General features: G+C 42.5%; 1 long non-coding RNA gene across 1 annotated transcript; it reads right to left on the bottom strand.

Annotated features, from left to right (window-relative positions):
• Window positions 1-1,730: 1,730 nt before the first annotated feature.
• On the bottom strand, window positions 1,731-7,783 carry LOC118562358. The gene is made up of 3 exons (XR_004930588.1): window positions 7,740-7,783; window positions 2,643-2,677; window positions 1,731-2,003 (listed from the first exon to the last, which is right to left on the bottom strand). It is a non-coding gene; the product is annotated as an uncharacterized LOC118562358 (long non-coding RNA).
• Between the last annotated feature and the right edge of the window lie 7,055 nt (window positions 7,784-14,838).

Raw genomic sequence — 14,838 nt, forward strand, 5'->3', positions numbered from 1 at the left:
CTCTTCTACAACACCTTCAACTTTATGATGACGATGATAATGGGTTTACAAATGTCAACCTTCTGGGATGCTTCTGGGCAAATATGTTTATGATTTTGTTGATGTCTAAATAAATGTCCTTGTGGACATACATAAGTAGCAAAGCCACAAACCTTTCCTGTCCCATAGTCGACCTTAGCAAAGTTTTCAAGGCCCGAGTTAGCACGTTCCACAGAAGCACTCGTAACAGATATAACTGACAGAAGGTGAAGAATCATAGAAATGTTTGAGTTGCACTTCATATTTGTTATCCTTAGAATTTCAGGGAGAGAGCTGGGGTTGTCCACTGATGATGACCACTTTTTGTGCCACAACTTCAGTTCCTGCCTGAATGTTGATCCTGTTGGTAGATCATCTTTATATGATGTAAAGATCTCTTTCTCACTCTCATCGCTCATCATATGCAACTTGCTTGGCAATAATTTTAAGCCTAGTGTGTTTTCATAAAGGAGACCATTCTTAGTTTTAAAAATACAACACATGTGGCACTAACGGGTTTAGACCAGACAATACACACTACACAATAACTATTGTATGCGTGTCAATGTCCACAAATCTTGCTTACATTTTTTTAACTTTACACTCTTTTTACATTACTTTTGAAAAACTGTGCAACAAAAATTAAATATTCATAACTTTCCCATTACTTGAAAAAGTTTTCCTAAAATTGCATTACTTTTCAACTTTACACAACTTGTGAGAACCCCATGTTTTCTCATTATCATCTCATTATTATCGATCATCATACATTTTTTCTGTGGGGAGAATATAAGATGAAGGTTGATCCATACTCCAATCTAGAAGGTGGCGGTAATGCACCTAAAAGTTGTTTGCCAACCACCTTAAAAAAAGAGAAGAAGAAGAAGAAGATTTTTTTTGATTTTTAACAAAACATTTATTGATACAATAAAATAGCAAATCACTGCTAAACAATGATCAGAACAACTTTAAAGAGGTAATTATTTACATAAGGTGCTTGTTATATATTAGTACACTCTGATCAGAAACCTTGCATAAAACCTCCTTAAAACCCCACAATTGCACAAAATCATTCAAGTTGCCAGTGGCACTGTGGAAGTGAAACTCCAGTCTGATCCTGGCCTTTACGTTGCACTTCCACAGAGCCACGGCATCGAGATGAGGTCCAGCCTGCAGTCTGTCCCTTCAAGATTTATAAATAGCCATCTTTGCTTCGGCAATTAAAAAATTTTAAATTTGGGATTTTAACTTATAGGCCTTACAGTAACGTACACCATTAATAAAAAGAGAAGTGGTAAAAACTACACCAAAGAGGTTAAAAACACTCATTAAAAGGTTAAAGAAAGTCGACAATCGTACACAATCCATAAAAACATGAAAAACATTCTCTGACATACTGCAAAAAGGACACTCATTTAAAACCCCGGTTGTAACGACCGATAAAAACGAGTTTGTTGCAATGGCTCCGTGAAGGATTCTCCATTGAAGATCACCAGTTCCTTTTCTAATCGGAGGCTTATATTGAGACCTGCACTGGGGTTTTTGTCCTCCAAACTTGTCGTCCAACACGCTCTCTGACCTTTTTTGCAGAGTTCTCTTATTGAAAATCTTGACCAATGTCCTGTACAGCCCTGTATGTATGTTTTGTAGCAGAGGGCCACTTTCCTCCGTAAGATCAGGATCTAGGTGGATGTCTGGGAATGGGTCTGCAGGGTCTGGTGGGTTTTCTCTCGAAAAAAACAGCTGCAACAGACGCCTCTCTCCAGCTGTCATCCTCTCTCTCACCAAGTCCAAGTATCGCTGTAACAACCTGGCAGACCGGACTCCGAGCAGCAAACCAACATCTCTGACGTTGTCGAGGTTTGGTCCAGCCACCTCCACCAGATGCCTTAGGGTCACTGTCCCGGACCTGCACAGCGCGTCCGACAGACCCGGTACTTTGCTGCCACAGACGTCCAGTCTCGCTCCACAGACCACAGGTTCTTCTAATAACCAATGCAGAGAGTTAAACGTTTCTGGTGTTTTTATTTTAAAAAGAGCACAGGATTTAAAAACACCCTGATAAAACTGAAGCATCCCTTTTAACTTTAAAAAACTAAAATCGGTTAGAAGCAGAGCAGCATCCAGCCCCAAGTTATTTACACGTCTGAGAATACAACTGGCCACATCTCTCCACACGGTGTCAGGAGGCCCTGCCAGGTACTTCTGGAGAAACTGCATACGGTAAGTAGCTGTTCTGCTTGCCAGGTGGACCAGGCCCTGGCCCCCCTCCTCCTTTGGTAAAAACAAAACAGGCTGTGGCACCCAGTGTAAACCATTCCAAAATAACTCGACCATCTCTGACTGTAACTTTACCAGCAATCCCGGCGGTAGGTCCAAGACAGAAAGCTTGTGCCATAGCTGTGAAGCAACTAAATTGTTTAAAACCAACACCCTGCCTCTATATGACATCTGAGGGTGTAGCCACTTCCACTTAGAACGTTTAGTCTTGACTTTTGTTTCCATGTCTTCCCAGTTTTTCTGTGCAGTGGTTTTGTCCCCCAGATAAACCCCAAGGTACTTAAAGCCGTCTGTCTTCCATTGCAGATTTTGAGGGAGAACCGGACGCCCTCCATGCCACTCACCTGTGGCGAAGGCTTCACTCTTAGCCCAGTTCACCCTCGAGGCAGACAGGATAGAAAAATGATTGGTAATTTTGTTTAAAACATCGACGTCTTGTTGGTCTTTTATAAAAACGACAACATCGTCAGCGTAGGCAGATAAAACCATCTTTCTATTAAAACCGGGTAAAACCAGACCTTGAACACTCGCACGTATTTTCTGGAGGAGGGGTTCCAGGGAGAGTGCGTAGAGTATCCCCGAGAGAGCACAGCCCTGCCGAACGCCTCTACACACTCTAAAAGGAGCACACAGGCTACCATTGATCTTCAGCACACTCTCAATATTATTGTACATCACCTGGATCTTGGCTATAAAACCAGCGCCAAACTCAAACCTCTCCATGGTTTCCCAGAGGAAGCTGTGTTCGACGCGGTCAAATGCCTTTTCTTGATCTAGTGCGATCAAGGCCGTATTCAAACCCAATGAGCCGGAGACCTCCAAAACATCCCGAATTAGGTAGATGTTATCTACTATGGACCTGCTGGGGAGGCAGTAGGTCTGGTCCCGGTGGATGACCTGTTCCATTGCTCCCCTCATCCTGTTTGCAAGGGCCTTGGAGAGAATTTTGTAATCCGTGCACAGAAGAGACACGGGACGCCAGTTCTTTATGTCCTGCAAATTGCCTTTTTTTTGGCAGGAGGGTGATGACTGCCCTGCAGCATGACAGCGGGAGCAAACCAGTGGTCAGGTTTTTATTGAAAACATCCAGCAGGTCCCCTGCTAAGATGTCCCAGTATGCCTTGTAAAACTCGACGGTGAACCCGTCGATGCCTGGGGCCTTCTGGCCCTGCATGCTCTGGAGGGCCGCGTGGAGCTCTTGAGCCCCCAAGGGGCACTCTAGCTGGGTGATGGTCCCCTCAGCGACCTGAGGCAGTCCACTACAGAACTCCTCGAACAGTTCATCATTCTCCTTGTACTCGCTACGGAATAGCGAAGAGTAGAACTCCACCGCCCTCCTCCTGATCTGCCCCGGTTCACTTAACTGCTGCCCCGTGTCTGACAGTAGAGAGTGGATCAGCTTCCTCTGACCACACTTTCTCTCCAAGTTAAAAAAAAAGCTGGAAGGCGCATCCATATCCGTGATGTTCTGGATCCGGGACCTGACCAATGCGCCTTGAACTTTAGTCTCCAGCAGGTTTGCTAAAACTAGCTTTTTAGATTTGAGAGCTTCAATGTACTCTCGATTTCCTGTGGATTCACTCAAATGTTCTAACTCCACAATATTTATCTCCAGATCCTTAGCGATCTGGTGATCTCACGAGTAACATTGAGATTGTGCTGCTGACACAGCAGTTTTATTTGAACTTTACCATGGTCACACCACTGTTGCAGACGTGTAAGATCACTCTTTCTCTGTCTAAAACCAGTCCAAAAATAACTCAGAGTTTCTTTAAAACTACAATCATACATTAAAGCTGAGTTAAAATGCCAGTAAGCACTTTTAGGTAAAATGTTTCTAATAAAAACATTACCTAAAACCAGGGAATGATCCGTAAAACCTACTGGTAAAAGCTGGCACGTTTTAAACACATTAAAATGTTGTTTAAAACAACAAAAACTATCAAGACGAGCTAAAGAGATTCTGTTTTCCTTACTGTGAGACCACTGCCTGGAGCCTTCATGCATCCTTCTCCATACGTCCACCAAGCCGTGAGATGAGACCAGCTGCCTCAGAGCATGTTGGGCCGCTGGGTGCGGCTCTGCATGATTACGATCTAAAAACTCGTTTTCAGTACAATTAAAATCCCCACCTATAAAAACATAATCCTCAGACCCACAATCACCCAACCTTTCCCCAATTTGTTCAAAAAAACGCTTTTTCTCTGCATTGGTGATAGGAGCATAAATGTTAATAAAAACCATGTTAAAATTATCAAACTTTGCTTTGACTAAAAGACACCTCCCCTTAATGACGTGTTCAACTTCTGTAGAGTTTGGGGTAAAAGCTTTAGAAAAGAGGAAGCCAACGCCCGCACTCTGGGAGGTGCCGTGGCTTAAAAAGACCTCTCTCCTCCACTCTCTACACCAGTCTGCTTCAGTTAAAAGATCACTATGAGTTTCTTGTAGGTAAATTACATCAATTCTCTTTTGGTTCAGCGCTTGATAAATCAAAGCACGTTTTTCAGCCTCCCTTGCCCCGTTAAGATTCAAAGACGCTATTTTAAAATAATCCATAATGGGTAAGAAGCTAAAAACAACATGCCAAAAAACTATAAAAATAAATAATAATAATAAAGTGCTACTGTGCATCATTCTAATCAAAACGGTTTTCTTACTTTGTTAAATCAAGAATAGAATTTAAAATTCTTCTTCTAACGTATAAAGCCCTTAATAATCAAACTCCATCATATATCAGAGCTCTGATTACCCCGTATGTTCCTAACAGAGCACTTCGCTCTCAGACTGCAGGTCTGCTGGTGGTTCCTAGAGTCTCTAAAAGTAGAATGGGAGGCAGATCCTTTAGCTATCAGGCTCCTCTCCTGTGGAACCAACTCCCAGTTTTGGTCCGTGAGGCAGACACCTTGTCTACTTTTAAGACTAGGCTTAAAACTTTTCTTTTTGACAAAAATTATAACTAGTGGCTCATGTTACTCTCAGCTGGCGTTATAGTTTTACTGCTATAGGCTTAGGCTGCTGGAGTATATTAGGATCTAATCTTCTCACTCTATTGCAGTGTTTCCCGCAGGAATTTGCTTATGCGAGGCGGACCGACACGCGGAGGGGGGGGGGGGGGTTGCTGGACGACACGTTTTCCGCGGACCGACTCGCGGGGGGACGGACCGAGTTGCGGAGCGGGGGGGGGGGGTGGACTCGCAGAGCGGGGGTATCCATGTGTTTTTCCATGCCATTCACGCACGCGCGAAAGCGCGTGTTAACGTCACTTTTTTTCCTTTTTTTTTTTTTTTGGAATGTTGGCGTGGCGGTAGCGTGAGTTTGGCGTGGCGGCCGCCACGCCAAGATAGCGCTGCGGGAAACCCTGTATTGAGTTCTACTGTTCTTTAATTATGCATTATGTGTTGTCATTTCTGCTTTAACTTTCTGTTCTCTCTCTTTTCTCTTCATAGTAGGTACACCTGGTCTGGCGTTCTGTTAACTGTGACATCATCCAGAGAAGACGGCTCACCCGCTACTACCATCTAATGTAGAACAGATTACTGGATCAATGTGTGCTTCTGTGCTTTTTTGTCTCTCTTGTTGTGTCTCTGCTCTGTCTTCTGTAACCCCAGTCGGTCGAGGCAGATGACCGTTCATACTGAGCCCGGTTCTGCCGGAGGTTTTTCCTTCCCGTTAATGGGTGGTTTTTCTTCCCACTGTCGCTTCATGCTTGCTCAGTATGAGGGATTGCAGCAAAGCCATGTACAATGCAGATGACTCTTCCTGTGGCTCTATGGTTCCCCAGGAGTGAATGCTGCTTGTCGGGACTTTGATGCAATCAACTGGTTTCCTTATATAGGACATTTTTGACCAATCTGTATAATCTGACCCAATCTGTATAATATGATTGAACTTGACTTTGTAAAGTGCCTTGAGATGACATGTTTCATGATTTGGCGCTATATAAATAAAATTGAATTGAATTGAATTGAATTACTTTGGACATAATTTTCTTTAACCTAAAAACTTCCTGATCTGATAAACCTGACACTTCCTTGTTCCTGATGTGATGTCTTGCTGAGAAATAAAATAATCTTAAGTTAGGAAAAAATGTTTCAATTTGTATTCCTCTAAATCCTTTAGTTTGCTGCAGAAATGTTCTAAAAGATTCTGCATTGTATCTAGGTTCTTTGCTGCTTGATTGTGACAGAAACCTCACTGGTGTCAGAGAACCAGCTCTCAGTGTCGCTGCTATCTGACACCTCCTTTCTCTCTGCAGGCAGCTTGCTGGCCTGCTTACTGGCCTGCGCAGCAGCCACCACATTCTTCCTTTTGCTTTGTCTCTTTTTTGGAGCAGAAGCCTCCAGCTCCATCACCTCCTCTGCCTCACCTGTCTCTCCCTCCACTACAGCTCCAGAAAACGCCTCAACACTGTTCTTTCCTGAACCGTCGACCTGTCCGTTTACCTCCACCTTTCCTTTCCCTCCCTGACCTCCACATACTAAATACCCCTCATCGCACCTCATTCCCATCTGCTCTTCCTGCAAACCGTCTCTCTCCCCCACTTCGCTTTCCCCCTCACCACCATTCACCCCATCGACACACAACACCGTGCTCCCATCCTTTTTCACACATACACTTATTTTCAAAGTTTTCTCACTGTCCACTACTGGCCCCTCAAAAATACCTCCCGCCGGCTCCTCCTCCGCCGCAGCAGCCGCAGCGGGCTCCTCCTCCACAGCAGCGGACTCCTCCTCCGCAGCTGCAGCCTCACCAGGTGGGGGCCCCACCTGCTCAGCAGCAGCGGGCCCCATCGGGACACACCTTTACAACATGACCCTCCTGGCCACAACCAAAACACTTCATGTGGGAAGAAGTTGCAAATAAAATGTAATCAAGTCCATCTATCTTCACATGAAATCACAAATTTAGCTCTTCATCCCACCTGTTTAGCAGCATAAGCAGTGTCCTCCTATGCGAGACAACATGTTTCAATAAAGGTGATTTACACCCTGACATGATTTTTTTAATTGGTGACACCACCTTACCGTGCCGTGAAACCTGTAAAAACTGTCCATTAACAGATATGCCTGCTTCCACCAATTGTTGAGCTTGCTCGACTTTCTCAACAAACAACACGACAGCTCCACTCATTCGAGCTGCCGACTTGATGAACCCGTGTCCAATCACCTCCCCTACAGCCAACAAATTTCCTCCACGCTGCACGGAGAGAGCCAGCACCCACCTTGATGCCATTTCTCCGTGTCAGCGTGGAGAAACCTCCCACACCCACCACCATGGTGCTAGCAGCTGCTAGCCACCCAGACAGGCCTGACGGCCACGCCCCAAACAAAACTTGTGAACACTCAAACCAAGTAATCCCAAAAAATAAATTAACCAATAATATAAAAAAGCACACCCAGTGAAACAGTGAAGAAAGCCAAAAGATATGAAAAGAAAGGTACTTTCACTCTCACGCTCTCTCCCCTCTCCTTCATTCACACTCCTCTCACACGAAGAAGAAGAAGATGGTGATGACCAGTGCGGCAGAGAGTTATGGATTGATTAGCGACAGCGATGGGAGTTCCATGGATTTATCATCATCATCTGATAGTGATTTGGAATATATAGAAGACTTTCTTGATATCAACATGACTTTTGACGAAATCCAGCCATACCAGTTTGAGGCAAGGAGACCAAAAAGGGACGATGTGAGTTGAATCTGTCTGCTGGTCAGCCGTCTCCTTATTTTTGGGTTTTTTGTGATGTTTTTTCCACTTTTACCCAATGTATTGCAACATCTAACTGCCATGCACATGGGCATTGTTGCTTCAACAATAGCTCTCGCAAATTTCAATGGTGAAGTCCTCTGGAAATCCAAAATAATTGTTGTTTATCACAGCTGTATGAGCGCAGTGCCTCTCTGCTAAGAAGCATCGCAAGATGTGATGTCAGGCCGTCGTTACTGCCCATATTTGGGCAATAATGGCCACCCCCGGTATCATGATCGCTACGACAATTTATGTTTTTATTTCTTTACTGATTAACGCTAAATTTATTAAATGGCCACAAACATATTAGTTTTAGGTATGCATAATGATCCACTGATTTCTCCTTGTTGACCGGACTTTCCCTTTAAATTGTCTCCTGTTTCACCCTCTCCTCGTGATCGCTTTGACGCAATATTGTGGTATCACTGACTAATCGTGTCACGTTGTAATAACTTGAGACCTGAGCTGTGAGCAATTCAAATTCGTGCTTGGATATCTGGAGTCTCGACCGCCGCGCCTGCGTCACAGTGCATTCTAGATGACAGGTACTGGCTATTAATCTTATTTCTATGAAGGATGTTTAAAATTTCGGGCTCTTAAAAAAATACTTTTGGTCTCTAAAAGGGGGGTGCGTGTGCCCCCCGATCCCCCGCCTGGATCTGCCACTGAAACTGTAATCTATCCCCGCCTATTGCACTGAAGGGTAGTGATTTATCAGAGTTTATACAGGCCTGCAGTTCCCACAGAGATCCATTTTTAACCCCCTATTTCCTAATACATAATGTATTGACTTCTTTCCGAATGGAAGGACGATTTTACCCAGTATAACAAAAAGTGTTTTTGAACAGAATTACCAATTATAGCTTTATTCCTTTCATCAGTTGCAGAATATATAATCTCTCCTGTGTTGTAATCTGCGTTAATTTGTGTACAGATGTCAAGTTTGCAGTTGGAATAAAGGTTTCTTCATAATCTAATTCAGCTACTCGATTATATCTTATATCTTGTCCTATAAATTTCTATTTTCGATGGCATCAGCATTTTCTTTAATAGCATAAACCCATCTGCCCCCCACAATGGATTTACCTTCAGGCAGAGTGGTTAAAGTAAATGCACCGTTTTCTTCTATGAACTTTATTTCCTCCTACATAGCTTTACCCACATTTCAGACCTTGGTGAAATGATGGCCTCTCTGACTGTCTGCAGAACATAATTTTTATCACTCTGTAACAGTAGTCAACATCAATTGTCAGTTCTTCATCCTCCACATTGCACTTATAATCATTTTAGTACTTGGGACATTTTTCTCCCTCTTAGGAAACCCTGACTTTGTTCAACCTGAGTGTTGATTTCTGTTCCTGAAGCTTCCGTTTTTGTTTCATGCTTCACTTCAGGACTTTGTTCCACTGTTGTGTCTTTACATATGGTGGAAATTAATCTACTCACTTATAGATCATCCACAAGAAAGATCCTATCAATTTGAGTTGAATGTTCAACTGCAATATTTGTAACAAACTGGTATACATACATGATAAACTGATCCAAATATTCCCATTCATGACAGGTGTTGCGCAATCAAGCCATGTGGGATAAGTCAGACTGAGTTGAAAGCCACATGTGACTTTTACAGGCCCCCTGGAGACCGGGTCTCACAGATGGGGGGTTCACTAAATAAAGACCTGCTGCCCAGGTTAATGGCCCTCTTTAGTATGCTGTTCCTCAACAGCAGCATTGGAGAAACGGTCACCTGGGTTCGAATGGGTTCAGATAACCACGAACATTTGCAGTGCCGGCCAGGCTAAGTGAAGTCTGTTTTCTGTGAAACCTACATCGGAACTTAACAGTCGACTGCCCTGGAAAAAAAGTCTGCTTGTAACTTTTCTCAGCTGTTGCAGGAATGCTGAGTCAAGACGGCGCAGAGCGGTCTCCTCTTCTGGTCAAGCTAAGAGGAAAATTTATCTGAAGTCGCCCGCTGCAACCTGCACAGCCCCTAAATGAACACGGCCACGCCAGGAAAGATCGTGCGGAGGTCCCCGACGCTGTAAAAGCTGTGCAAAGAGCCCATGCTGTGACCCCCCTTCACAGGCCGAGCTCATCACATCCCCGGAGCCGTGTACAGCACGCCCAGCCATGCCTGGCCTCCCAATCAATGACTGTTGTCCCTTTTCGAGCTAGCCGCCTGCTCGCTGCTGAGATAACCAGCTTTACCTTGGAGTAATTCACTGCAACCGGACACCCATCGCCGCAACCAGAGACAATGTCAGAGGTTTGGCAGAGAAATGGTTTACTTAATGTGTTTCATTGTGTTTTTAAAGGTTGACCGAGTTATAGGATAACTTCTGCTAGCATCCTGGAAACCAAGCTTTGCTGATGTGTTGAGTATGTTTATGGTTATAACAAACTTTTATTTCCATAAATACATCAACGGCATATTAATGTTTGTGTTGTCCACTCATTAAGACCAAATATAACTTAATGTCCGTGAGCATAGCACTATTAGCTTCCCATATAACATTAGTGCTACTATTGAGTCAACACCACTACAGTCTGTTTTAAACATAATGCTTGTTGTTTCACTCCGCCATCGTTCGATAATGAGCATATAAGCATTAGTACATTATTAATAGGGAAGATTAATGTTGTTTCAATGGAGTTTTGTATAAATTTAGGGTTAACTCATCAAGCGTCCAATTGCTACAATGCCCCTAGCTTCCCGGAAAAATTATTGCATTAATAAAATAGAGTGATTGATTTTACCGAGCAAACTGTTCTTTAAAATGTTATTTTCTCAAATAATGTTTTGTTTAACGCAGGTTTTGCATTTTCAATGGCTTGAAAAACATACCAAATGTTCTAAATTAGTTAAGTTAATTTGATCTCATTCCACGTTCTTTAAGATGAAATTTAGTTCTCTAATCTAGATCTGATGTGAACCAGGATTCACTGAAACATTCTGATGATGGTTTTCAACCATTTTATTTGTCCTCTTGTTTCTTTTATGTGTACATAGTTCCTTAGTTTCTTTTTGTCTTTATTTTACTTAGTAGTTTTAGTTAGGTTTCATTAGCCTAGTAGAGAGGATTTGTTCATTGAAATATGGTGTTTATTCAGATAATCAACATTTTACAGTGGAATTCTCTTGATGTTCATTTTATTTCTGTTAATAAATTCTTGAAATTGGAGAGAAGTTGTCACTCATTTATTCTATATGTACACAGAGTTTGCTGTTGGAAGAATGCCAGTGCCCTGATCATTCATTTTAACTAAAGTTTCTTTAGCTCTCATGTCAGGCTCCCTATTTCTAGTCTGAGCAAAATTCCCTTATATACAGATTTCACAGTTTAGTTTGGATTTGCCAGTTTCCCCCTTGATTTTTATTGCTTTGGTTACTTTATCTAACTTTGAAATATCATCATAATAACAATGACCAAGTATTTCATGCCATGTGTAAAGCGCTTTGGAGGTCGTCAAGACTGTGCTATACAAGTACAAGCCATGTCTGAATATCAAAGCACCCATAACATCCTTCAATATTCTCGTCATCATGTACAGTGTTGAGATGATCTCTCATACTCTTTAATGTCCTTGTGGATTAGTTGGTTCTTTCCCTCCTTGAAGTGGACCACAGCTTTGTTGGTGGTCGCACCGTTGACAGAGAAGATGTCTTCTGGGAATGTTGGGATGTAGAGCGCCCTCTGCAGTGTCACTGTGACATGGCGGTCCTCACTGTCCCTCAGACAGACCACGGCATTACCTCTCTTAAGGGCGACACCACTTGTCCGTTTTCCATCAGCCAGCTCCATGAAGTGCTTTTCTGGCAGAAAGGTGTCGTCAAAGGTTTTTGACTTTACAATGTCTGTGATGATGTGGGAGTTGGCTCCTGTGTCGACCATCAGACCTCTTTTTTTAAACAATGTCCCATGCAGTCGCTTATCTCCAAAGCAAATGAATATCTGTCATCATCAGCTGCGTGCTTCACATTGTCCCTCTTTTTCGTTCTGCAGGTCAAGTTTCTGTGAATGGAGCTCCGGCAGAACATGCACCACTGTTTCTGCTGTTCACTCTGCAGGCTGTGTGGGAGATTTTTAACTATTAAACTATATAAAAGAATGATGACACGGGAAACGAGGTCTTTCTGCTTGCCAACTGGAGAACCCTTTATTTCAGGCTTTACCTCTCAGCACGTACGAACGGGTGTGAGCTAGAGTTCTGATTACAACATAGTGTACATGCATTTTATATCCCACAGATGGGTGTGTGTTACAAATAAGATTCTACGTGCATCCATTGGTCCACGTGCTTCCAGCCTCCTTTGGCAGACATTGGTCTTATTTCTGGGAACAGCTCCACAAACGTTGAAAAACAGACAACCTTATCTGGTCAGTTGACCTCTGTTTGGGTCACACAGGATGTCATGTCCTGGTCGTATTCTGGACTTGTGCTCCCTTCGCCTCGCTTTCAGGACAAACAGACTTCCGATGTTTTCCAACCCCCTGCATATCCTCCCTTGTTACGTTACCTACGTAACACTCCTAAGGAACCCTCTATATACTAAAGTACATAGACTAAACATCGCATAAAGAGAAAATCTGACTCCACACTAATCAAGCTTAGCTGTAATAATAACAACATCTAAAAATGTAATTGCTTACACAACCAATGGATAATATACTAATGTGATCACGGTGTCCACATAATTGTTGATCAACACTGACTTGTAATAAGTGCAAATTACAATCAATAACACATTTCAACGAGAGAGAGAGAGAGAGAGAGAGAGAGAGAGAGAGAGAGAGAGAGAGAGAGAGAGACAGAGACAGAGAGAGACAGAGACAGAGACAGAGACAGAGACAGAGAGAGAGAGAGAGAGAGAGAGATGCAAAATAGTCATTGCTTTCACATTGGCATCAATCCAGCTGATATGGAAGCGAAAAACCCCGTTGTCGGCACTTATTCATGTACTGTTCTCAGGGGAAAAAACTCTCCCATGGATCTCGGTTCTCCATCGAGCATCCGCCAGCCAGGTCGACCGGCATCAATTGGAAATCAGCCATGCTACTTGCAATGAAATCCAGCACTTATCATTCAACAAGAGTACCTAATAGAATGTAACATATACAACCATCAATAAACAACATATGAAATACATGGATTATATATATATATGCAAATTATCTTGCTAATAAAGCTGATACGGAGGGTTAAACAGAAACGAATGTTAAGATATAATGTTATGACAGATTAAACTAACCGGCCGCCTGTGCTACCTTATCTACTAATGCGTTATTGTATTATATTTTATTTATTTAGTCTTAAATTTAGTAACTTAAACAAGGTTAATAGGGTTAGTCAGTCTTCAGTTTGTGTGCTTGGTTTGAATGAGTCCATGGACACGTAGCAAAACAAGAGAGTCCGTCTCGATCACGGGTACTCCTTTCCATTTGGAATGAGTCTGTAGCATACGTGTGAGTCCATAGCCGTATCCAGGCGGCCGGGATGTCAGCCTTTTCGATGGCTGTTGCCTGATGTCATCCATCTATACATCGTTCCTACAATCCACCTTTTCAAAATAGGCACAACACAACACAGAAACAATAAGATTACAATCAGTGTTATTACCAAAGTTAGTCCTGTTTTAGCGGCTAAAACACCCCATTCTCCTAAAATTTCTTACAGACTTTTCCACGACCAGTTGTTTCCACCAGCATTCTCTTTTACTTCTTCTTTAAGTTTCATAAGTTTAACCATTACTGCCCTAAACGAACCTTTAGGAGCTGTGTTCATGGGAATGTATGTACAGCACTGATTACCGAACATGTGACAAACTGTCATGATTTGGGTTTGGTTATGTGTTTTGTTTGTTATTTGATGAATTACTTTACTCTCCTGCCTTAAGTTCAGTTTCTATTTTTGGTTCTGTCTTAGTGTTTGATTTTGTTTTAGGTTATAAGTTTATCCGGCCTGCTCAGACCATTTCTGTCACCAGTCTAAGTTCAGTTCACCTGCCAGCATTCTTTTGTCTTCCTGTCACTCCCCTTCACCAGTCACCATCCAATCGGCTTCAGTTTACCCCCAAGCACTTCCCTGTTCCCGATTAGCTCCACCCATGTCAGTAATTAGTTTCACTCCATTCACCTGATCACTCCCTTACTTATACCTGCCTCTGCCCCCTGCAATCTGCCACATCATTGTTTGTCTTTCCAATCCCTATCGGTGAGTCTTGTCCAGCATTCCCTGTTCCACGTTTATTTGCCTGTTTAACTGACCACTGCTTGAGTTTATTCTGCCCGCCTGTTTCCTGATCAGACCTATCTTTGGATTTTTTTTTTTTTTTTCTAGCTTTATTGTGATTCCTGCAGGGAGAATTTCAAATTATATGGACACTACAATGGGAAAGTAGGAGAGTAAAAGAAAAACAAGAAGAGAAAAAAAGAGAAAGAAGAGGTGAAAGAAAGAAGAGATAAAAGGAAGAGAATGATAAAACTTCCTCTGTCTGCTCCATCACCTGGAAAGAGACACAAAAAGAACAGCACAACCAACAGACATAAAGCAACAGATACAATCGTGTAACACCTTGATACCATTGCTAAATCATATGTATTATTATTTAAGCTGACATGTGTAATGTGATACCTAAAAAAAAAAAAGTAAAAGAAAGTAAATAAATTATAGCCTTTCTGTATATAAGTGAACATTTAATACCTGGGACCCAGCACCTGTGGGAGATTGTGAGAGTGCACTAGTTTAGGTGAAAATTATCCAGAAGGAAATGGCTTGATAGTGATTGTGGAGA

The sequence above is a fragment of the Fundulus heteroclitus genome, unplaced genomic scaffold (genome assembly GCF_011125445.2).
Source record: "Fundulus heteroclitus isolate FHET01 unplaced genomic scaffold, MU-UCD_Fhet_4.1 scaffold_88, whole genome shotgun sequence".
NCBI classification, from domain to species: Eukaryota; Metazoa; Chordata; class Actinopteri; order Cyprinodontiformes; family Fundulidae; genus Fundulus; species Fundulus heteroclitus.